This window comes from Balaenoptera borealis (genome assembly GCF_965194805.1).
Source record: "Balaenoptera borealis genome assembly, chromosome: 5".
NCBI classification, from domain to species: domain Eukaryota; kingdom Metazoa; phylum Chordata; class Mammalia; order Artiodactyla; family Balaenopteridae; genus Balaenoptera; species Balaenoptera borealis.
The window spans coordinates 73,688,168-73,714,117 of record NC_138862.1 but is presented as its reverse complement, the minus strand read 5'-3'; the positions used below and the strand labels follow the sequence as shown (position 1 = coordinate 73,714,117).

General features: G+C 40.4%; 1 long non-coding RNA gene across 3 annotated transcripts in view; it reads left to right on the top strand.

Moving 5' to 3' along the window:
* Window positions 1-3: 3 nt before the first annotated feature.
* The window catches only part of LOC309629393, a 57,477-nt gene continuing 31,530 nt past the window's right edge, over window positions 4-25,950 (top strand). Inside the window, exons 1-2 of one of the 3 annotated variants that reach the window (XR_014245045.1) lie at window positions 4-238; window positions 1,594-1,700. This is a non-coding gene — a long non-coding RNA (uncharacterized lncRNA). Of the gene's footprint in view, window positions 239-743; window positions 1,701-25,950 lie in introns of those variants that run through there. The other 2 variants (XR_014245046.1, XR_014245047.1) reach the window with 2 other exon arrangements.

Genomic DNA, 25,950 nt, shown 5'->3' with positions numbered 1-25,950 from the left:
CCTAACAGCTCTCGCCTGTACGCGCCCCGAGGCCGCTCTTCATCTGCAGTCCATTTCCCAGAGAGGCCGTCCTGCAGCAGCCCCGCAGGGCTCTGCCCCGAGCCGTCTTCGGCAGCGCCGTCCGCTTCGTCCTCACCACGCGTATCACTCGCTCACTGTGTGCAGAGCCGGCGGCGGAGGACGCTAAGTGCACTTCTCCGTTCAGTTCTCAGGCGCACCCTGGGTCCCCGTCTCACAGGTGAGGCTCAGAGCGGTGAAGGTGGAGGGCCAGGGCTGGTCTCTCTGACGCCAGTATCACTCTTCTATCTACCAAGCTTCCATCTACTCACTCTCCTGTCTCCCAGGGGTGCCCACACTCATGAGGGTCTGTGGGGTCGGGGTGGGGTGTAGCGGGGCCGGGAACAGGGTCCCAGGAACTTGATACACTCGGGGAAGTGCTGGGCTGACCCCCGGCTTTCCACGGTAACCCCTGAGCCAGCAGCCAGGGCTCCTGAGCCACTCAGACAAACAGTCCTGAGGGGAAGCAAGCACATGTATGGCTCTAATACAAGGCCGACTATGACGAGCGCCAGGAGTGAGAGCGGGGAGGGGGCACGGGGAGGGGGCACAGAGAGGGCGACGGGAGAACTGGGGGAGACTGCCTGCGGCGGGTGAGGTGCAGGACGCCAGGCAGAAACCCAGGAAGACCGAATCCTTGGTGAGCCTGGGGGGTGGGGTGGCAGCCAGGCCACAGAGCAGCCGCGGCCCGGAGACGGGGCCAGAGCCCAAACAGCTCTGCAGGGGCAGCTGCCCTGGGGGGCTGAGTGGAGGAGCTCCATGCGTGGGGGCGGGGAGCTTGCCCAGGCCCGGGAGGCGATGGGAACAGCTGCAAATCATGCCCAGAAAGGGAGAAAGAACACAAGCCGATCCCAGGCCTCTCTACCCTCCTGGGAGATGCACGGTGGGGAGGGAAGGGCAGGGGGCTCAGAATCAGATGCTCTGGCCACATCTCAGCTCTGCCACTTGCTGACTGTGAAGCTTTGAGTCAGTAATTTAATATCAGTAAGCCTCATATTCCACATCTACTAAATTGGCGCAATACGCCCTCCTCTCAGAGTTTTTCATTAGGTTTAAATAACATGAGAGATGTAAAAAGCACCTGGAACAGAGGAGGCCCACAGTGTTTGTTCCATCCTGTTTCACTTTACCCTGTGGCCAGTGACTTGGAAATAAACATGAAATGACCACAATTATCCCTGGAATCAGCCAGGTCATACTGAATGGTCCCTACCTGCAAAAGGTTCTTACCCATCCTTGAAGATACTCCAAAACAGCAATTCTTTAAAAAGGATTCTGTGATGAAATAAATTTGACACATCTTAGAATAAAAATAGACATAGTTCTCTCCTGCAGGACTTCTCAGAGTCTTTAATATGTACACAAGAACACTGCAAATCTCTGAGAAAGGGATCCAGTATGGGGCTAGGGTTTTCCAAACATTTGTCCAAGAAACCTTCTGACTTCTGACCACAAAATCTTTTTTTTTTTTTCTTTTAAATAGCCATTAACATGTTCTGAGAGATGCTGATCTAAGCTCATTCCATTCCTTTACAGATGGAAAATTGAGGCCCAGAGGGATGAATTAACATACTCAGGGTCACAGAGAAACAGAGCTGGGATGAGAACCCAGCCCTCCATCATTTCCAGGAGCCCGGAAAACGGTAGGAGGTGTTTCCTGACATTCTTGAGCAAGATGGGTTGGGGGTGGGGGCAGGTACTGGTGGGTTAAGGGTGCCGTGCTTGGCTTCTCCAGTGGAATCGGGTCACGCAACCGCCCGCTGCCATTCACACCTGTCATTATTAGGGAGTTCCTGATTTCGCCGGTCCCTTCATATTCTGTTGCACCAGTGACTGCCTGAGTTTCTTCCCAGCAATTTCTGTATAATCTGAGCTGTGTACCTAGCTCTTCACTTGCCTAGCTGCCAGCAAGACTCCATGAAAATAAGGAGTATGTCAGTGAGGCGTGGTGCTGTCAGTCTCCAGTGCTGGGTGTGCAGTGGGCAGAGAAACGGGCGGGGGACAGCTTGACACCAAGGCCACTTACAGGCATGAAGAGACTAAAAGGCAGCCTCTTCCCTCTGCATGGAAGGCTTTCCTTCTCCTAGCAATATGGTTGGAGATATCCCACTTCTCCAAGCAAGCTGTTCCTTCTCCATGCTTAGGCAAGACTGAGCCGACTGATGATACTTTTAGCTAAGAACAGACATTTGGCAGCTAGAGTCAGGCCCTCCTCATGTTGCTCTGCTGTTCGTTCACTGGGAATGTGGTCTTTAGGCTCCAGGGACTGTCAGAAAGGGAGGGGCCTTCCAGTTGCACCGCCAATTAGCCAACCAGCCACATAACCAGCCAACCAACCAGCAATCTGCCCATTCATCCAACTGTATATCCAAGAGGAATATGCAAAGAATTGTGTAAGTAGTGATATACTGGTATATGTTTAACCACTGGCAATCTGGGGGGAAAAGCCCTGGTTTGTGGTGTTTGCCAATTTCTGCAGTGTAAATATTCTCACTGTGGTCGAATTCAAACTACCAACGTGATGTCACCAATGCAGAGTCAAGAAAGATGCGCAGTAGCCTGATTTAGATGGTATTTCCACCGTACAGATACAGATAACCTCAAGAGCATAGATAATTATAAAATGGTGTAAAATCATTAGGAAGTGATGTTTTGAGTAGCCGTTATTTTTGCTATTAAGATAATTTAATTGAAAGTTTATATAGTGATGGTTGTATTTAACCACCTAAAAGGTAGTTCTGATCACTAATTCCAATGTACGGGTGTATGTGCATGGGGGTGGGGGACAGGTGTCCTGACACCAACCAGAAATTCTTAAGACACAACCTGAGCATTCTACAATTTAACTCAATTCTGACACTGTCTACCCAGAGACAGCATCAGATCCCCCAGGTTAAGGGCTCAGCACTACAAAACTGCCCCCTCCCCAGCTTCAGATACCAGTCACAAGTCTAGATTGTCACCTGTGCTTGTGACTGACCAGCTATAGATCAGAGGTTCCCCTTCTTGGGTTCAGTTAATTTGCTAGAGCAGTTCAGGGAATTCAGAGAAATATTTTACTTACTAGATTACCAGGTTATATAAAAAGATATAACTCAGGACCAACAGATGGATGAGATGCATAGGGTGAGGTATGTGGGAGGGACTCCCATGTCCTCTCCAGGTGTGCCATTCGACCTGAATCTCTATGTGTTCAACCAGGAAACTCTCCAAATCCCATCCTTTTGGGGTTTTGTGGAGGCTTCATACATAGGCATGGTTCATTAAATCATTGGCCATTGGTGACTGATCCAACCTTCAGCCCCTCTCCCCTCACCAGGGGTCGAAGGGTGGGAGAGGTGGCATTGAAAGTTCCAACCTCAGTCACAGGGTTGTTTCCTCTGGCAACCAGCCTCCATCCTTAGGTGACCTAGGGACAGCCCAAAAGTCACCTCATTAACATAACAAAAGACACCTTTATCTCTCTGCCACTTAAGGGATTTAGAAGCTCTGTGCTAGTCTTGTTATAAATCACAATATCACACAACCACACTGCAAAATTCCTGACAAATTATCAGCTCTTGCAAGCTGATACGAGCCAGCCCCAGCACAAAGTAGATTTAGGGCACAAGGGAGAAAGTTGTTCTCTACTGGGGACAGGCATTGAAAGGGGATCGCTAGTGATATGACAGCCAAAAGTTTTAAATCTATACTGGAGGGAGAAGACCAGTCTGATTTAGCTGAGTCTGAGTTCATGTTGATTGCACTGATATAGTCCTTCTGGCATTCTTTGGATTGGGCATTATGTCCTCCAGTTCTGGGAACTTTTCTTATGTTATTTCTTTTATTTTCTTACATGTCTTATATTATTCCTTTGGTAATGTCCTCCCTACTACTTTCTCTGATTTCTCTTTCTAGAACTCCTATTGGACCTTCTGAAATTACATTCTAATTTATTATTTTTTATTGATGTATAGTTGATTTACAATGTTGTGTTAGTTTCTGCTGTACAGTAAAGTAATGCAGTTATACATATGTACACACTTTTTAATATTTTTTCCATTATGGTTTATCACAGGATATTGAATGTAGTTCCCTGTGCTATACAGCAGGACCTTGTTGTTTATCCATTCTATATAAAATAGTTTGCATCTGCTAACCCCAAACTCCCAATCCATATCTCTCCCACCCCTCCTCCCCCTTGGCAACCACAAGTCTGTTTGCTATGTCTGTGAGTCTGTTTCTGTTTTGTAAATAAGTTCATTTGTGTCATATTTTAGATTCCACATAAAAGTGATATCATACGGTATTTCTCTTTCTCTGTCTGACTTACTTCACTTAGTATGATAATCTGTAGGTCTATCCATGTTCCTGCAAATGGCGTTATTTCATTCTTTTTTATGGCTGAGTAGTATTCCATTGTATATATGTCCCACATCTTTATCCATTCATCTGTTGATGGACATCCAGGTTGTTTCCATGTCTTGGCTATTGTGAATAGTGCTGCTATGAACATAGGGGTACACGTATCTTTTTGAGTTATAGTTTTGTCTGGACATATGCTCAGAAGTAGGATTGCTGGATCATATGACAACTCTATTTTTAGTTTTTTGAGGAACCTCCATATTGCTTTCCATAGTGGCTGCACCAATTTACATTCCCACCAACAGTTTAGGAGGGTTCCCCTTTCTTTGTACCCTCTCCATCATTTGTTATTTTTAGATTTTTAAATGATGACCATTCTGACTGGTGTGAGGTGGTACCTCACTGTGGTTTTGATTTGCATTTCTCTAATAATTAATGATGTTGAACATCCTTTCATGTGCCCCTTGACCATCTGTCTGTCCTCCTTGGAGAGATGTCTGTTTAGGTCTTCTGCCCATTTTTTGATTCAGTTGTTTATTTTTTTGATACTGAGCTCCGTGAGCTGTTTGTATATTTTGGAGATTAATCCTTTGTTGCTTCATTTGCAAATATTTTCTCCCATTCTGAGGGTTGTCTTTTCGTCTTGTTTATATTTTCCTTTGCTGTGCAAAAGCTTTTAAGTTTCATTAGGTCCCATTTGTTTATTTTTGTTTTTATTTTCATTACCCTAGGAGGTGGATCAAAAAAGATCTTGCTGTGATTTATGTCCAAGAGTATTTTCCTATGTTTTCCTCTAATAGTTTTATAGTGTCTGGTCTTATATTTAGGTCTTTAATCCATTTTGAGTTTATTTTTGTGTATGGTGTTAGGGAGTGTTCTAATTTCATTCTTTTACATGTAGCTGTCCAGTTTTCCCAGCACCACTCATTGAAGAGGCTGTCTTTTCTCCATTGTATGTTCTTACCTCCTTTGTCGTAAATTAGGTGACCATATGTGTGTGGGTTTATCTCTGGGCTTTCTATCCTGTACCATTGATCTATATTTCCGTTTTCATGCTAGTACCATACTGTCTTGATTATTGTAGACTTGTAGTATAATTTGAAGTCAGAGAGCCTGATTCTTCCAGCTCCAATTTTCTTTCTCAAGATTGCTTTGGCTATTCAGGGTCTTTTGTGTTTCCATACAAATTGTAAAATTTTTTTTCTAATTCTGTGAAGAATGCCATTGGTAATTTTATAGGGATTGCATTGAATCTGTAGTATAGTACCCAACTGCTTTGGGTAGTATATTCATTTTCACAATATTGATTCTTCCAATCCAAGGATGTGTTATGTCTCTCCATCTGTTTGTCATCTTTGATTTCTTTCATCAGTGTCTGATAGTTTTCTGAGTACAGGTCTTTTGCCTCCTTAGGTAGGTTTATTCCTAGGTATTTTACTCTTTTTGTTGCAATGGTAAACAGGATTGTTTCCTTAAGTTCTCTTTCTGATCTTTTGTTGTTAGTGTATAGGAATTCAAGAGATTTCTGTGCATTAGTTTTGTATCCTGCAACTTTACCAAATTCATTGATTAGCTCTAGTAGTTTTCTAGTGGCATCTTTAGAATTTTCTATGTATAGAGTCATGTTATCTGCAAACAGTGACAGTTTTACTTCCTCTTTTCCAATTTGTATTTCTTTTATTTCCTTTTCTTCTCTGATTGTTGTGGCTAGGACTTCCATAACTATGTTGAATAAGAGTGGCGATAGTGGACATCCTTCTCTTGTTCCTGATCTTAGTGGAAATACTTTCAATTTTTCACCATTGAGAATGATGTTTGCTGTGGGTTTGTCATATATGGCCTTTATTATGTTGAGGTAGGTTCCCTCTATGCCCACTTTCTGGAGAGTTTTTTATCACAAATGGGTGTTGAATTTTGTAAACAGCTTTTTCTGCATCTATTGAGATGATCATGTGGTTTTTATTCCTTAATTTGTTAATATGGTGTATCACATTGATTGATTTGCATATATTGAAGAATCCTTGCATTCCTGGAACAAATCCCACTTGATCATGGTGTATGATCCTTTCAATGTGTTGTTGGATCTGTTTGCTAGTATTTTGTTGAGGATCTTTGCGTCTATATTCATCAGTGATATTGGTCTGTAAGTTTCTTTTTTTTGTGATATCTTTGTCTGGTTTTTTGGTATAACGGTGATGGTGGCCTCGTAGAACGAATTTGGGAGTGTTCCTCCCTCTGCAATTTTTTGAAAGAGTTTGAGAAGGATCGGTGTTAACTCTTCTCTAAATGTTTGATAGAATTCACCTGTGAAGCCATCTGGTCCTGGACTTTTGTTTATTGGAAGATTTTAATTACAGTTTCAATTTCATTACCTGTGATAGGTCTGTTTATATTTTCCAGTTCTTCTTGGTTCAGTCTTGGAAAATTGTACCTTTCCAAGAATTTGTCCATTTCTTCGAGGTTGTCCATTTTATTGGCATATAGTTTCTTGTAGTAGTCTCTTATAATCCTTTGTATTTCTGCAGTGTCAGTTGTAATTTCTTTTTCATGTCTAATTTTATTAAGTCCCCTCCCTTTTTTTCTTGATGAGTCTGGCTAAAGGTTTATCAAATTTGTTTATCGTCTCAAAGAACAAGCTTTTAGTTTTATTGATCTTTGCTATCATTTTCTTCATTTCTATTTCATTTATTTCTGCTCTGATCTTTATGCTTTCTTTCCTACTACTGACTTCGGGTTTTCTCCTTCTTTCTCTAGTTGCTTTAGGTGTAAGGTTAGATTGTTTATTTGAGATTTTTCTTGTTTCTTAAGGTGAGATTGAATTACTATAAATTTCCCTCTTAGGACTGCTTTTGAAGGTTTTGGGTCATCGTGTTTCCATTGTCATTGTTTTCTATGTATTTTTTTAAATTTCCTCCTGGATTTCTTCAGTGATCTCTTGGTTATTTAGTAGCACACTATTTAGCCTCCATGTATTTGTGTTTTTTACTATTTTTTTTCCTGTAATTGATTTCTAATCTCATAGTGTTGTGGTCAGAAAAGATGCTTGATATGATTTCAATTTTCTTAAATTCTCTGAGGCTTGATTTGTGACCCAAGATGTGATCTATCCTGCACAATGTTCTGTGTGCACTTGAGAAGAAAGTGTATTCTGCCACTTTTGGGTGGAATGTCCTATAAATGTCAGTCAAATCTATCTGGTCTATTGTGTCACTTAAAGCTTGTGTTTCCTTATTTATTTTGTTGGGATGATCTGTCCATTGGTGTAAGTGGGGTGTTAAAGTACCCCACTATTATTGTTTTACTGTCGATTTCCCCTTTTATGGTTGTTGGTATTTGCCTTATGTATTGAGGTGCTCCTATGTTGGGTGCATAAATATTTATAATTGTTATATCTTCTCGGATTTATCCCTTGATCATTATGTAGTGTCTTTCCTTATCTCTTGCAACAGTCTTTATTTTAACATCTATTTTATCTGATATGAGTATTGCTACTCCAGCTTTCTTTTGATTTCCATTTGCATGGAATATCTTTTTCCATCCTCTCACTTTCAGTCTGTATGTGTCCCTAGGACTGAAGTGGGTCTCTTATAGACAGCATATATATGGGTCTTGTTTTTGTATCCATTCAGCCAGTCTGAGTCTTTTGGTTGGGGCATTTAATCCATTTATATTTAAGGTAATTATCGATATGTATGTTCCTACTACCATTTTCTTAATTATTTTAGGTTTGTTTTTGTGGGTCTTTTTCTTCTCTTGTGTTTCCCACCTAGAGAAGTTCCTTTAGCATTTGTTGTAAAGCTGGTTTGGGGATGCTGAATTCTCTTAGCTTTTGCTTGTCTGTAAAGCATTTGATTTCTCCATCGAATCTGAATGAGATCTTTGTTGGGTAGAGCAATCTTGGTTGCAGGTTCTTCTCTTTCATCACTTTAAATATATCCTGCCACTCCCTTCTGGCTTGCTGAGTTTCTGTTGAAAAATCAGCTGATAACCTTATGGGGATTCCCTTGTATGTTATTCTTTTGCTTTTCCCTTGCTGCTTTTAATATTTTTCCCTTGAATTTAATGTTTGTTAGTTTGATTAATATGTTTCTTGGTGTGTTTCTCCTAGGGTTTATCCTGTGTGGGACTCTCTGCACTTCCTGGACTTGGGTGGCAATTTCCTTTCCCATGTTAGGGAAGTTTTTGACTGTAATCTCTTTGAATATTTTCTCAGACCCTTTCTTTTTCTCTTCTTCTTCTGGGACCCCCTATAATTTGAATGTTGGTGTGTTTAGTGTTGTCCCAGAGGTCTCTGAGACTGTCTTCAATTCTTTTCATTCTTTTTACTTTATTCTGCTCCTCGGCAGTTATTTCCACCATTCTATCTTCCAGCTCACTTATTCATTCTTCTGCCTCAGTTATTCTCCTATTGATTCCTTCTAGTGTATTTTTCATTTCAGTTATTGTGTTGTTCATCTCTGTTTGTTTGTTCTTTAGTTCTTCTAGGTCTTTGTTAAACATTTCTTGTATTTTCTCGATACATGCCTCCATTCTATTTCCAAGATTTTGGATCATCTTTATTATCATTACTCTGAATTCTTTTTCAGGTAGGTTGCCTATTTCCTCTTCATTTATTTGGTCTTGTTGGTTTTTACTTTGCTCCTTCATCTGTAACGTATTTTTTTGTTGTAATTTTTTTTTTTTTGATGGGCGGGACTGTGTTGCTGCCTTACTGGTTGTTTGGCCTGAGGCTTCCAGCAGTGGAGTTTGTAGGCTGTTGGGTAGAGCTGGGTCTTGGTGCCAAGATGAGGACCTCTGGGAGACCTCACTCTGATTAATATTTCCTGGGGTTTGAGGTTCTCTGTAAGTCCAGTGGTTCAGACTTGTTGCTCCCACCACAGGAGCTCTGGCCCAACCCCCAGCCCGTGAACCAAGATCCTGCAAGCTGTGCAGGGTGGCAAAAAAAAAAGGGCAGAACGATAACAAAGAGTAAAAAATAAAATAAGATTAGAAAACTAACAGATATGTTAGAAAAAATAAAATATAAATGAAACAACAACCAGAAGGTAAAACAGAACCACTTTAGCAAAAAACAGAAAAAAAAAAAAAAAAAAAGGCCAGAAAAGGCCTTGGCTGTGGGGGTCGGGGCTTAGGTGGGGGTGGGGCTTAAGCAGGGGCAGGACCTAGGCTTAGGACCTAGGTGCCGGAAAAGGCTTTCGGGGGGTGGGGGGCTGGGCTTAGGCTCAGTGCGGCCAGAGGGCTTCCGGAGTGCCTCTGGCCTCTCAGTGCGAATGATCAGGCCTGGGACCTCAACAGGCTCCCCATTCACCTCTACTCTTCTTGCCCCCTGCCACGCCCCTAGGACCCACATGGCAGAGGGGGCTGCAGAGGGCAGAGGACCATGTCCGGGACACCAGCAGGCTCCCCGGGGCCCGAGTGGGCAGGGGAAACGCAAGCTGCTTTCTATCCCCGATCCTCCGACCCCCAAGGTTCCCTCTCCATTCATCTCTACTCTTCTTACCCCCACCTCCCTCCCACACCCCTAGGACCCATGTGGCAGGAGGGGGCCCCAGAGGGTGGAGGACCTGGCCCAGGACCCCAGTAGGCTTCCCAGGGCCTCAGTGAGCAGGGGAAAGGCCACCCGTATTCCCACCCCCCACCCCTGCCCCATCCTCTGAACCTCTGAGGGTACCTCCAGGCATGGGAACCCCTCCCCTCCCCCAGCCACCCCTCAGGGGCACTGGTCCCATCTGACCTCCACTTCTCCTCCCCCCTTGCTTCCCTCCACATCCTACCTGTTCACTCGGTGGTTCCTCCCATCCCCTTGGGTGTCGAGGTTCCCCACCAGCATCTGGTAGGTGCCCTAGCTGTGGGGAGATGCTAACTCAGCATCAGCATTTCTCTAATAAATAGCAATGTTGAGCATCATTTCCTGTGCCTGTTGGTCATCTGTATGTCTTCTTTGAAGAAATGTCTATTTAGGTCTTCTGCCCATTTTTTAATCAGGTTGTTTGTTTTTTGTTGCTGTTGTTGAGTTGTATGAGCTGTTTTTATATTTTGGAAACTAAGCCCTTGTCAGTCACAACGTTTGCAAATATTTTCTCCCAGTCTGTAGGTTGTCTTTTCATTTTATTTATGGTTTCCTTTGCTGTACAGAAGCTTGTAAGTTTGATTAGGTCCCATTTGTTTATTTTTGCTTTTGTTTCTATTGCCTTGGGATACTGACCTAAGAAAACATTGGCACAATTTATGTCAGAAAATGTTTTGCCTGAGTTTTTCTTCTAGGAGTTTCATGGTGTCATGTCTTATATTTAAGTCTTTAAATCATTTTGAGTTTATTTTTGTGTATGATGTGAGGGTGTGTTCTAACTTCATTGATTTACATGCAGCTGTCCAACTATCCCAATACTACTTGTTGAAGAGACTCTTGTTTTCCATTGTATACTGCCTCCTTTGTCGAGGATTAATTGACTGTAGGTGTGTGGGTTTATTTCTGGGCTCTCTGTTCTCTTGCATTGGTCAATATGTCTGTTTTTTGCCAATATCATGTTGTTTTGATAACTGTAGCCTTGTAGTGTTGTTTGAAGTCTGGGAGTCTTATGCCTCTAGTTTTGTTCTTTTTTCTCAGGATTACTTTGGCAATTCTGGGTCTTTTGTGGTTCTATATTAGGATTATTGGTTCTAGTTCTGTTAAAATTGTCATAGGTAATTTGATAGGAATCACATTAAATCTGTAGATTGCTCTGGGTAGCTTGGCCATTTTAACAATATTAATTCTTCCAGTCCAAGAGCATGGGACATCTTTCCATTTCTGTGAATCATCTTCAATTTCAATTTCCTAAATATTTTATAGTTCTCACTGTATAGGTCTTTCACTGCCTTGGTTAAGTTTATTCCTAGGTATTTTATTTTTTGATGCAATTTTAAATGAGATTGTTTTCTTACTTTCTCTTTCTGATATTTCATGGCTAGTGTAAAGAAATGCAACAGTTTTCTGTATATTAATCTTGTATCCTGTTACATTACTGAATTCATTTATTACTTCTAATAGTTTTTGTGTGGAGTCTTTAGGGTTTTCTATATATAGTATCATGTCATCTGCATAGACCTTCTAATTTAAAAAAACTTTACTGCTTTCCACATTTGTCCTCCCACCCCATTTTCTGGTGATCTTTCCCAAATGTATCATTCAACCCTATTATTAAATTTTTTATATTAGTATCATTTCTAATTTCCGAGAATATGTTATGATCTCTGGCTGTTCCTTTTTTTAATAGCTTCTATTTGTGTCTCATGAATTTAATACCATCTCTTCTTTCTGAGGATATTATTATTTATTTTGACATTTTCTTTACCTCTGGGTATTATCTACTTCTTCTGGGTGCCTTTTTTCAATTGTCTTGATCTGTTTTGTGTTGGAGGTTTTCCTCAAATATTTGATGGAACTTGACTGTGCCTTTGTGTCCAAATGTTATGGGAAACTAAGGCACAGGTGGGATGTAGGAGACTGGCGAGCTGCCTTGTGGGGTGAGCAGGAGGTCCATGGTATTTTCACTTGGGGTCCCCAAAGTCAGTAACTGTGGGTACTGGGCACTTCAGTTTCTCTAGAGAATAGAAAGCTCCTCCTCTTCCTGCCTGCCCAAGGATAGATGCCTAGCTTCTAGGGAAGAGGCTGGGGCAGGCTCATCTGTCAGGTTACAAATTCTTGTTTAGTCTGTTGTACTTAGGGCTTCATCACTGCCCTCCCACTCTCAGGCCTCCCTGGTTCATTATTCAGAAAACAAAGTTCCAGTTTCCTGCCAGATTAGGGAAAGGGTACTCATTGGTGAGTATCTGGGCAAGGACTACTTTTCCTCACATGGATTTTCAAAATCCTCTCCCTGTTTTCAGCCCCCATTTCCCTGGCGTCACCCCCATCTTTCTTATCTAGTGCTCCCTACTCCTGTTCTTTACAGGGGTTCTGCAAGGTGGACCAGATTCCTTCCTGCTGGTACCCCCTGCCTTCAGGCACTTAGATTTGGGCTTTCTCCTCTCTGCTAAATCATTTCTCGTCCTTCTGTCTACTTCCTATCTTCATATATTGTGGTTTGAAGTTACAGACTTCTCACTTCATCAGACTTGGAGTTTTACTTTAGGTTTTTGTTTTATTTTGTTTTGGAGGTGATTTTCAAGAGGATAATGAGGCGGGTACAATATGGCCTCACTTAACCATCCTGAAACCACAAATCTGACTCTCAGATGGATAGCCCATAACCAATCTCTCCCCTGAACTCCGACAGTATGTTTGAAACTTCTACTTGGTTGTTTTTTTTAAAAAAATCTCACATTTGTTTTCAACAAGACACGATTTCTTCTCCCCTAAAAAAAAAAAAAGGGCTGCTTCTCTCTAAGCCTTCTGTATCTTAATAAAGGCATGCATCAAACTGCTCGAGCCGAAAACACAGGAGAAAGCTGTAATCCCCCTCTTTTATTCATACCAGCCTTCCTGCAGCCCTTTTCCTTGGCAAGGCCTGGCTGCTATCCCTTCAAAATATATCCTATTCTTTCATTTCTTATTCCACCTTAACTGGTCACCAGTTCAAGCCTACATCTTTCTATCACCTTTTGCCTAAACTGTTTTATCACCTCCTAACTAGTCTTCCTCCTGACACACTTGCCCACCTATACTCTACTTTCTATACAATGACCAGATCATGTCACTTCCCTAATTCAAATTCTCCAGTGTCTTCCCATCACACTTTGGATAAAACCCCATTCCTTCCTGTGGCAGATGAGGCCCTCCTGATGTGACGTCTCATTCTGACCCCACCTCCCTCCCTGGCCCTCCTCTCTGTCCTCAGCTACCCTGGCCCTCTGAGAGTCTTCTTCCTTCCTTGGTGCCTTTGCTATTGCTGTTCCCTCTGCCTGGCATCCTCTTCCCCCAGGATTTCACAGGGCTGTCTCCTCCTTGTTCAGTTCTTGGTTCAAATGTCACCTACTTCCCTGACCATTAGTTCTAAAGCAGCACCTCCCACTCCAGTCACTATGAAATCACCTTTATACCACTCATCACTGTGTAAGATGATCTTGCTTGTTTATTGGTTTATTTCTTTGTTACCTGTCTCTTTCCATCAGAAGATAAGCTCCATGAGGGCAGGGACCATGTTTTTCCTGATCACTGCTATATCTCTAGTGCCTTGAATAGTGTTTGATACACAGCAGGAACCAAATAAAGACTTGTTGAATGACAGAAAAGTTGGAAGCCAGGAGTCCTTTGCTATCATACCAGTTCTACAACTTTCAGGCTAGGCCAGCTTAAGCAAAGAACTTGACCTCTGTGAGCTTCAGGTTATCTTATATGTACCATGGGGATAATGGTCCTTTCCTTTCCATCTTTGAGGGCAGGGGGAGGTGGTTGGTACACTGCTGTAAGGCTAAATGAGGTTGTGAAAGTGAAGACCCTCTGTAAGAGCTTGTTTATGAACTGTGAAGTCCTCTGAACATGTACAGGAAGGCTCCCATTTGCATACTTCCCCTGCCACTCCATTTATCCCAAGAGGGAGTGGAAGTGAAAGGAGGGCTGGAAACGGAAGAGGGTAACTGGGTTTAATACCCTTATTGCAGAGAGAAAGGCCCCACTGCCATTTGTACAGCAGGAAGCATCTGAGTGGTGTGTCTATAGTTGTTACACATTCCAGACCTGAGGCTAGTGGGGCTCCTGTGCTTCCCTGCAAGCTGAACCCAGAGAGGGCTTAAGCCAACCTGGTGTCAATCTGTGACCAAAGACTTCCTGGATTACACTCACTCAGCTGAAGTCCAGAGCATCTATAGTGTTTGTTGATGACATCTTTTTTTTTCTTTTTCTTTTTTTTAAGAAAAAGAAATCACAGCCAGCACCGTCTGGCACTGGTAAATGTTATCTCGGTTGGGTCAGGATGGTTCTTTCTCCATTTTGCTAAGATCATTAACCTTATTTTTAATGTTGGCTGTAATTTTTTTAAAGGATTTTTCTGCTTTCTAATGAGGCTTTTATTAATCCCCCTCCCTTCTCAGGGTTTCAGCCCACGTGTGCGGCTTGAACTGGGAGCTGAGCAGCACATGGGCTAGAACCACAAATCAAATCCCTGTGGCAGCATGAGTTTCCATCAAGCCCCTTTTCACCAACTTTCAAGCCAGACCCAGACTGATTCCCCTTTCCCAAACCATCTCCCTCCCTTCCGGATCTCTGTTTGCCTGTGGGATGCCCAGTGTGGCTTTCTATAGTACTTCTTACAAGAAGTTAAAATTACCACATGGAAAGGGGGGAAGGGAGAGTGATGAGAGCGTGGAAGGGATTTTCATAGGATCCTGGTTCTGTAGTTTTTAGAAAGGAGTCTCCTTTCTAGAAGTAGGCAGAGCCTCTAGAACTGGAACCTGAAAATGCTCAGGTGTAGAGGGTAAATGTTTCTTAATGAGGTTAATTGTGGAGAAAAGGGCAGGGAATAGGCTTGGAAATCGAGAATCTCAGGGTCATCAGGAACACCAAGGTCAGGCCATTTGAGCTCCCATCTGTTGCTCAACATTCATCTCATGTTCTCTCACAAGAGGCTGTGCAGCCTCTGCTGGCATACCTCCAGTGACGTGGAGCTCACTACCTCTCTAAGCCTCTCTTTCCCACTCTACCTCCACCTCAGGATTATCCTCCTCGGTCCCACTGAGCAGGGCTAAGGGAACATTTGAGGGCATCCTCTAATCAGATACTGGAAATTTTATGGGCAAAACAATTGCCACAGGGACTGTCAAGTCCCAGGGATTAATTTAGCTTGAAGAAAGGACCAATGTGAGCGCAGAATATTCATTAAATGGGGACACAGAGGGAGCTTTCCTGGCATGAGTGTTGACTTCTGGGCCTCCACCCGTCTCCCCCAACTTGGCTCTAATGCTACATCCTCCCAGTTGCCCAGTGCTCTTCCATTGCCCCTCCTTTGGCCCTTACTGGGATTCTATGATGTGGGCAGCTCTGGGCCTCTCTCCACTCTTCCCTCTTGCTCCAAAACCCACTGGTGCCATTTCTCTTCTCTACTCAAGGTGTGAGCATGGTTTTCACTTATTCATGCAATCAAATGACAAAGAATGAATGAGTGCCCACCATGTGTCAGGCACTGTGTCAAAGTGCTGGGGGCACAAGGATGCCAGGGTTCCTGCCTTCGAGCGGTGCAGAGATTACTGGCAGAGTTGCAAGATTGGCAAGGCAGCAAGGTTACAGTGGTGTCTGGGCAACAAACCTGTGGGCCCCACGTGACCCAGTCCCAGCCTTTTGTGGCATCCAACATCATGTAGTCCAGCAGCCAAAGTTAAATGCAACAGCAAGGTCCATCTCTATTTATGTTTTGTGAAAAAGGGGAAAGGTGATCCCATTCATAATGCCCTGCCACCAGTGTCATCATCTCTTATACTTTCTGGAAAACTCCTCATGTCTCTACATGCCCCCCATACTCATCCCTCACTCATGACTCTTTTCTTAAAACAGGCCCTAGCACTTCTCTGTCTTTTCCCCCCGATAGTCCAGGCCTCACAGCCGCCTGTCAAAGGGCCCCTGGATTCCTGCTTCCCTCTGCAGGCCAGGCCGGGGACTATAGGATGCTACGAGTCAGAGGGTCCCGGACCTCCTAAATGCCTGCTGCGCAGGAGATGGAGACCTCTGCTCAGTGTGACTGCTTTCTCTTACAAAAAACCCTTGACACACGAAATTCTCCACACTGTTACAGAGGGACGCACAAGTGTTGTGGGTGACAGAGGAGGGATATTGAACCTCAGGTTGGGGTTCAGAGAAGGCTTCCTCTGGCCCTGAGCTGAGCAGTCATGGAGGAGCAGGAGGTGGGAAAGAAGAAATAGAGCAAGGAGTAGGAAGGGGGCTCTAGACAGAGCCACACCAGACTTCGGGCTCATTTCGGGAAGCACAGGACCGGGCCATTTGTTCCTTCATCTTCAAAGGCTGTTGACTAGAAAGACTGGATGTGGATCAAAGCGAGCTCTTCCCCTGAAGGCAGATCCACAGACGCGAGGCAGCAGCCACTCTCTGCACTTCATACATTTTCCACTTTCTTGCCGTGTGGTACCAAGTGACATCAAGCACAGGTTTCAGACTCCCCCACTGAGTAGGTAGGTCAAGGGCATTCACCCAGACCCCACTTGCCTCACCCAGACTATGCCTGGGGGGCTTCCCCCACCCCCTTGGTGACTCCCTAGAATACAAAGATGCCAGGTTGGATTTTATTTTTATTTAGTTATTTATTAAAGTATTGTTGATTTAAAATATTGTGTTAGTTTCAGGTGTACAGCAAAGTGATTCAGATATATATATTTCAGATTATTTTCTATTATAGGTTATTGCAAGACTGAATATAGTTCCCTGTGCTATACACTAAATCCTTGTTGCATATCTATTTTATGTATAGTATTTTGTATCTGTTAATCCCACACTCCTAATTTATTCCTCCCCCCTCCTTTCCCCTTTGGTAACCATAAGTTTGTTTTCTGTGTCTGTGTGTCTATTTCTGTTTTGTATATAAGTTCATTTCTATCATTGTTTTTTAGATTCCATGTATAAGTGATATCATATATTTGTCTTTCTCTGTCTGGCTTACTTCACTTAGTATGATAATCTCTAGGTTCATCCATGTTGCTGCAAATGGCAGTATTTCATTCTTTTTTATGGCTGAGTAATATTCCATTGTATATATATACCACATCTTTATCCATTTATCTGCTGATGGACATCTGAGTTGCTTCCATGTCTTCGCTATTGTAAATAGTGCTGCTCTGAACATTGGGGTGTATGTATCTTTTCAAATTAGAGTTTTCGTCTTTGCCAGACATATGCCCAGAAGTGGGATTGCTGGATCATGTGGTAGTTCAATTTTTAGCTTTTTAAGGAACCTCCATACTGTTTTCCATAGTGGCTGCACCAATTTACATTCCCACCAAAAGTGTAGGAGGGTTTCCTTTTCTCCACACCCTCTCCAGCATTTATTATTTGTAGACTTTTTGACAATGGCCATTCTGACTGGTGTGAGATGATGCTTCATTGTGGTTTTTATTTGCATTTCTCTTCTGCCCATTTTTTGACTGGGTTTTTCTTTTTTTTTTTTTTTGATACTGAGTTGTATGAGCTGTTTGTGTGTGTGTGTGTACATATATACGTATATACTTTTTTTTTTTGGCCATGCCACACAGCATGTGGGATCTTAGCTCCCCAGCTAGGGATAGAACCTGAGCCCCCTGCATTGGAAGCATGGAGTCTTAACCACTGGAACACCAGAAAAGTCCCTGTATATCTTGGATATTAACCCCTTGTTGGTCATATCGTTTACAAATATTTTCTCCCATTCTGTAGGTGGTCTTTTCATTTTGTTGATGGTTTCCTTTGCTGTGCAAAAGCTTGTAAGTTTAATTAGGTCCCATTTGTTTATTTTTGCTTTTAACTCTTTTTGTCTTGGGACACTGATCTATGAAAATATTGCTACAATTTATGTCTGAGAATATTTTGCCTATGTTCTCTTCTAGGAGTTTTCTGGTGTCATATCTTATATTTAAGTCTTTAAACCTAAATTTTGAGTTTATTTTTGTATATGGTATGAGGGAGTGTTCTATATTCATTGATTTACATGTAGCTGTCCAGGTTTCCCAACACCACTTGCTAAAGAGACTCTTTTCTCCATTGTATATTCTTGCCTATTTGTCAAAGATTAATTGCCCATGGGTGTGTGGGTTTATTTCTGGGCTCTCTGTTCTATTCCATTGATCTGTATGTCTGTTTTTGTGCCAATACCATGCTGTTTTGATTACTGTAGCTTTGTAGTATTGTCTGAAGTCTGGGAGGAATATGCCTCCAGCTTTTTTCTTTTTCCTCAGGATTGCCTTAGCAATTCGAGGTCTTTTTGTGGTTCCATATAAATTTTAGGATTATTTGTTCTAGTTCTGTGAAAAATGTCATGGGTATTTTGATAGGGGTCACATTAAATCTGTAGATTGCTTTGGGTAGTATGGACATTTTAACAATATTAATTCTTCTAGTCCAAGACCAAAGGATATCTCTCCATTTCTTTTCATCATCTTCAGTTTCCTTTATCGATGTTTTATAGTTTTCAGCAGATAGGTCTTTCACCTCCTTGGTTAAATTTATTCCTAGGTATTTTATTGTTTTTTTGACATGATTTTGAATGGGATTTTTTTTTTTACTTTCTCTTTCTGATATTTCATTGTTAGCATAAAGAAATGCAACAGATTTCTGTATATTAATCTTGTCTCCTGCTACCTTACTGAATTCATTTATTTCTTCTAATAGTTTTTGTGTGGCACCTTTAGGGTTTTCTATGTATAGAGGAGTATCATGTCATCTGAAAATAGTGACTGTTTTACCTCTTCCCTTCCAATTTGAATAATTTTTTATTTCTTTTTATTGTCTGATTGCTGTGGCTAGGACTTCCAATACTATGTGGGATAGAAGTGGTGAGAGTGGGATCCTTGTCTTGGAATCCTGAATTTAGCAGAAAGGCTTTTAGCTTTTCACCACTGAGTACTGTGTTGGCTATGGGTTCATCATAAATGGCCTTTATTATGTTGATATATGTTCCATCTAACTTTAGTGAGAGTTTTTATCATGAATACATTTCATCAAATGCTTTTTCTGCATTGATCATATTGTTTTTGTCTTTCCTTTTGTTGGTGTGGTGTATCAAATTGATTGATTTGTATATGATGAACAATCCTTGCAACACTGGAATGAATCCAACTTTATCATGGTGTATGATCCTTTTTATATATTGTCAGATTTGATTTGCTCATATTTTGTTGAGGATTTTTGCATCTATATTCATCAAAGATATTGGCCTGTAATTTTGTTTTTTTGTAGTGTCTCTGGTTTTGTATAAGGGTGATGGTGGCTTCATAGAATGACTTTGGGAGTGTTTCCTCCTCTTCAATCTTTTGGAAGAGTTTGAGAAGTTTCAGTATAAGTTTTTTGTATGTTTGATAGAATTCCCCAGTGAAGCCATCTGGTCGCAGACTTTTGTTTGCAGGGATTTTTTTTTTTTTAACAGATTCTATTCACTTCTAGTGATTGGTCTGTTCAAATTACCTGTTTCTTCCTGTCTCAGTTTTGGAAGACTGTATATTTCTAGAAACTTGTCCATTTCTTCTAGGTTGTCCGATTTGTTGGCATATAACTGTTTGTAGTATTTTCTTATGATTTTTTGTATTTCTGTGGTATTGATTGTTATTTCTCCTCTTTCATTTTTTATTTTGTTTATTTGTGTTCTCTTTCTTTTCTTCTTGGTGAGCCTAGCTAGAGTTTTATCAATTTTGTTTAAATTTTCAAAAATGACAGCTCTTGGTTTTATTGATCTTTCCTATTTTTTTTTTGATCTCTCTTTTATGTATTTCCTCTCTGATCTTATTTCTTTCTTTCTGCTGACTTTGAGTTTTATTTGTTGTTCTTTTTATAATTATTTTAGGTTGTTTGAGAACTTTCTTGTGTTTTGAGGAAGGCCTGTATCGCTATGAACTTCCCTCTTAGAACTGCTTTTGCTGCATCCCATAGATGCTGTGAGCTTCATTGTTATTTGTCTCGAGGTATTTTCTGATTTCCCCTTTGATTTTATTGTTGACCCACTTGTTTTTTAGTAGCATGCTGTTTAGTCTCCATGTGATCATTTTATTCCTGTTTTTCTTTCTGTGGTTGATGTCTAGTTTCATACCTTTGTGGTCAGAAAAGATGTTTGAAATGATTTCAGTCCTCTTAAATCTGTTGAGGATTGTTTTGTGTTGAGTATGTGGTCAGTCCTAGAGAATGTTCCATGTGCACCTGAACAGAATGTGTATTCTGGGTTTTTTTGGATGTAGTGTCTTGTAGATACAATTAAGTCCAACTGTTCTATTATGTCATTTATGATCTCTGTTGTCTTATTGATTTTTCTGTCTGGAAGATATGTCCATTGATGTCAAAGGGATATTAAAATCTCCTGTTATAATTGTATTCCTGTTAATTTCTCCCTTTATATCTGCTTGTATTTGTTCTATGTATTTAAGTGTTCCTATATTGGGTGCATATATGTTAACCAGTGTAATATCCTCGTGTACTGATCCCTGTATCATTATATAGGTCCTTCTTTGTCTTTCTTTATGGACTTTGTTTTAAAGTCTATTGTGTCTGATATGAGTATTGCCTCCCCTCGCTTTCTTTTCATTTACATTTGCATGAAATACCCTTTTCCATCCCCTCACTTTCAATCTATGTGTGTCTTTCACCATAAAGTGCGTCTCTTATAGGCTGCATATTGAAGGTCCATTTTTTCTTTTTATCCAATCTGCCACTCAGTGTCTTTTGATTGGGGCATGTAGGCCATTGACATTTAAAGTAATTACAGATAAGTATGTATTTATTGTCATTTTAAACCTTTTTTTTTCCAGTTGACTTTGTACTTCTTCTTTGTTCCTTTCTCCTTCTTTTTGTTTTTCCTTCTGTGGTTTGATGGGGGGTTTTTTTTGTATTATGCTTGAGTCCCTTTTTTTTTCCGGTTTCTGTGAATCTATTGTAAGTTTTTGATTTGTGGTTACCCTGGTTTTCAAGTATGTTAACCGATAACTGTATCTACTTGCTTTAGACTGGTAGTCATATAGGTTCAAACACATTCTAAGAGATCTACATTATTTTACTCCCCTCCCCCACATTCTGTGATTTTGATGTCCTATTTTACATCTTTTTTCCCATTTTTTAAAAAAATTATAGTTGATTTACAATGTTGTGTTAGTTTCAGTTGTGTTAGTTTCAGGTGTATAGCAAAGTGATTCCATTATACACACACATATATATCTATTTTTTTCAGATTCTTTTCCCTTCTAGGTTATTACAAAATATTGAGTATAGTTCCCTGTGCTATACAGGAGGTCCTTGTTGGTGATCTACTTTATATATAATAGTGTATATGTTAATCCCAAACTCCTAATTTATTCCTCCCCCCTCCTTTCCCCTTTGGTAACCATAAGTTTGTTTTCAGTGTCTGTGTGTCTATTTCTGTTTTGTATATAAGTTCATTTCTATCACTGTTTTTTAGATTCCATGTATAAGTGATATCATATATTTGTCTTTCTCTGTCTGGCTTACTTCACTTAGTATAATCTCTATGTTCATCCGTGTTGCTGCAAATGGCAGTATTTCATTCTTTTTTATGGCTGAGTAATATTCCATTTTATATATATACCACATCTTTATCCATTCATCTGCTGGGACATCTGAGTTGCTTCCATGTCTTGGCTATTGTAAATACTGCTGCTATGAACATTAGGGTACATGTATCTTTTCGAATTATGGTGTTCTCCAGATATATGCCCAGGAGTAGGATTGCTGGATCATATGGTAGTTCTTTTTTTTTTTTAGTCATCAGTTTTATACACATCACTGTATACATGTCAATCCCAATCGCCCAATTCAGTACACCACCATCCCCACCCCACCGCAGTTTTCCCCGCTTGGTGTCCATATGTTTGTTCTCTATATCTGTGTCTCAACTTCTGCCCTGCAAACCGGTTCATCTGTACTATTTTTCTAGGTTCCACATATATGCGTTAATATACGATATTTGTTTTTCTCTTTCTGACTTACTTCACTCTGTATGACAGTCTCTAGATCCATCCACGTCTCAACAAATGACTCACTTTTGTTCCTTTTTATAGCTGAGTAATATTCCACTGTATATATATACCATAACTTCTTTATCCATTTGTCTCTCGATGGGCATTTAGGTTGCTTCCATGACCTGGCTATTGTAAATAGTGCTGCAATGAACATTGGGGCGCATGTGTCTTTTTGAATTATGGTTTTCTCTGGATAAATGCCCAGTAGTGGGATTGCTGGGTCATATGGTAATTCTACTTTTAGTTTTTTAAGGAACCTCCATATTGTTCTCCATAGTGGCTATATCAATTTACATTCCCACCAACAGTGCAAGAGGGTTCCCTTTTCTCCACACCCTCTCCAGCATTTGTTTTTTGTAGATTTTCTGATGCCCATTATAACTGGTGTGAGGTGATACCTCATTGTGGTTTTGATTTGCATTTCTCTAATAGTGATGTTGAACAGCTTTTCATGAGCTTCTTGGCCATCTGTATGTCTTCTTTGGAGAAATGTCTATTTAGGTCTTCTGCCCATTTTTGGATTGGGGTGTTTGTTTCTTTAATATTGAGCTGAGTGAGCTGTTTATATATTTTGGAGATTAATCCTTTGTCCGTTGATTTGTTTACAAATATTTTCTCCCATTCTGAGGGTTGTCTTTTCGTCTTGTTTATGGTTTCCTTTGCTGTGCAAAAGCTTTGAGGTTTCATTAAGTCCCATTTGTTTATTTTTGTTTTTATTTCCATTACTCTAGGAGGTGGATCAAAAAAGATCTTGCTGTGATTTATGTCAAAGAGTGTTCTTCCTATGTTTTCCTCTAAGAGTTTTATAGTGTCCGGTCTTACATTTAGGTCTCGAATCCATTTTGAGTTTATTTTTGTGTGTGGTGTTAGGGAGTATTCTAATTTCATTCTTTTACATGTAGCTGTCCAGTTTTCCCAGCACCACTTATTGAAGAGACTGTCTTTTCTCCATTGTATATCTTTGCCTCCTTTGTCATAGATTAGTTGACCATAGGTGCGTGGGTTTATCTCTGGGCTTTCCATCTTGTTCCATTGATCTATGTGTCTGTTTTTGTGCCAGTACCATATTGTCTTGATTACTGTAGCTTTGTAGTATAGTCTGAAGTCAGGGAGTCTGATTCCTCCAGCTCTGTTTTTTTGCCTCAAGACTGCTTTGGCTATTCGGGGTCTTTTGTGTCTCCATACAAACTTTAAGATGATTTGTTCTAGTTCCGTAAAAAATGCCATTGGTAATTTGATAGGGATTGCATTGAATCTGTAGATTGCTTTGTGTAGTATAGTCATTTTCACAATATTGATTCTTCCAATCCAAGAACATGGTATATCTCTCCATCTGTTGGTATCATCTTTAATTTCTTTCATCAGTGTCTTATAGTTTTCTGCATACAGGTCTTTTGTCTCCCTAGGTAGGTTTATTCCTAGGTGTTTTATTCTTTTTGTTACAATGGTAAATGGGAGTGTTTCCATAATTTCTCTTTCAGATTTTTCTTCATTAGTGTATAGGAATGCAAGAGATTTCTGTGCATTAATTTTGTATCCTGAAACTTTACCAACTTCATTGATTAGCTCTAGTAGTTTTCTGGTGGCATTTTTAGGATTCTCTATGTATAGTAACATGTCATCTGCAAACAGTGACAGTTTTACTTCTTCTTTTCCAATTTGTATTCCTTTTATTTCTTTTTCTTCTCTGATTGCCGTGGCTAGGACTTCCAAAACTATGTTGAATAATAGGGGTGAGAGTGGACCTCCTTGTCTCGTTCCTGATCTTAGAGGAAACGCTTTCAGTTTTTCACCGTTGAGAATGATGTTTGCTGTGGGTTTGTCGTATATGGCCTTTATTATGTTGAGGTAGGTTCCCTCTATGCCCACGTTCTGGAGAGTTTTTATCACAAATGGGTGTTGAATTTTGTCAAAAGCTTTTTCTGCATCTATTGAGATGATCATATGGTTTTTATTCTTCAATTTGTTAATATGGTGTATCACATTGATTGATTTGCATATATTGAAGAATCCTTGCATCCCTGGGATAAATCCCACTTGATCGTGGTGTATGATCCTTTTAATGTGTTGTTGGATTCTGTTTGCTAGTATTTTGTTGAGGATTTTTGCATCTATATTCATCAGTGATATTGGTCTGTAATTTTCTTTTTTGTAGTATCTTTGTCTGGTTTTGGTATCAGGGTGATGGTGGCCTCATAGAATGGGTTTGGGAGTGTTCCTTCCTCTGCAATTTTTTGGAAGAGTTTGAGAAGGATGGGTGTTAGCTCTTCTCAAAATGTTTGATAGAATTCACCTGTGAAGCCATCTGGTCCTGGACTTTTGTTTGTTGGAAGATTTTTAATCACAGTTTCAATTTCATTACTTGTGATTGGTCTGTTCATATTTTCTGTTTCTTCCTGGTTCAATCTTGGAGGGTTATACCTTTCTAAGAATTTGTCCATTTCTTCGAGGTTGTCCATTTTATTGGCATAGAGTTGCTTGTATTAGTCTCTTAGGATGCTTTGTATTTCTGCAGTGTCTGTTGTAACTTCTCCTTTTTCATTTCTAATTTTATTGATTTGAGTCCTCTCCCTCTTTTTCTTGATGAATCTGGCTAATAGCTTATCAATTTTGTTTATCTTCTCAAAGAACCAGCTTTTATTGATCTTTGCTATTGTTTTCTTTGTTTCTATTTCATTTATTTCTGCTCTGATCTTTATGATTTCTTTCCTTCTGCTAACTTTGGGTTTTGTTTGTTCTTCTTTCTCTAGTTCCTTCAGGTGTAAGGTTAGATTGTTTACTTGAGATTTTTCTTGTTTCTTTAGGTAGGCTTGTATAGCTATAAACTTCCCTCTTAGAACTGCTTTTACTGCATCCCATAGGTTTTGGATCGTTGTCTTTTCATTGTCATTTGTCTCTAGGTATTTTTTGATTTCCTCTTTGATTTCTTCAGTGATCTCTTGGTTATTTAGTAACGTATTGTTTAGCCTCCATGTGTTTGTGTTTTTTATGTTTTTTTCCCTGTAATTCATTTCTAATCTCATAGCGTTGTGGTCAGAAAAGATGCTTGATATGATTTCAGTTTTCTTAAATTTACTGAGGCTTGATTTGTGACCCAAGATGTGATCTATCTTGGAGAATGTTCCATGCACACTTGAGAAGAAAGTGTAATCTGCTGGTTTTGGATGGAATGTTCTATAAATATCAATTAAACCTATCTGGTCTATTGTGTCATTTAAAGCTTCTGTTTCCTTATTTATTTTCATTTTGGACGATCTGTCCATTGGGGTAAGTGAGGTGTTAAAGTCCCCCACTATTACTGTGTTACTGTCGATTTCCTTTTATAGCTGTTAGCAGTTGCCTTATGTAGTGAGATGCTCCTATGTTGTGTGCATATTTATAATTGTTATATCTTCTTGGATTGATCCCTTGATCATTATGTAGTGTCCTTCCTTGTCTCTTGTAACATTCTTTATTTTAAAGTCTATTTTATCTGATATGAGTATAGCTACTCCAGCTTTCTTTTGATTTCCATTTGCATGGAATATCTTTTTCCATCCCCTCACTTTCAGTTTGTATGTGTTCCTAGGTCTGAAGTGGGTCTCTTGTAGACAGCATATATATGGGTCTTGTTTTTGTATCCATTCAGAGAGCCTGTGTCTTTTGGTTGGAGCATTTAATCCATTCACTTTTAAGGTAATTATCGATATGTATGTTCCTATGACCATTTTCTTAATTGTTTTGGGTTTGTTTTTGTAGGTCCTTTTCTTCTCTTGTGTTTCCCACTTAGAGAAATTCCTTTAGCATTTGTTGTAGAGCTGGTTTGGTGGTGCTGAATTCTCTTAGCTTTTGCTTGTCTGTAAAGCTTTTGATTTGTCCATCAAATCTAAATGAGATCCTTGCCGGGTAGAGTAATCTTGGTTGTAGGTTCTTCCCTTT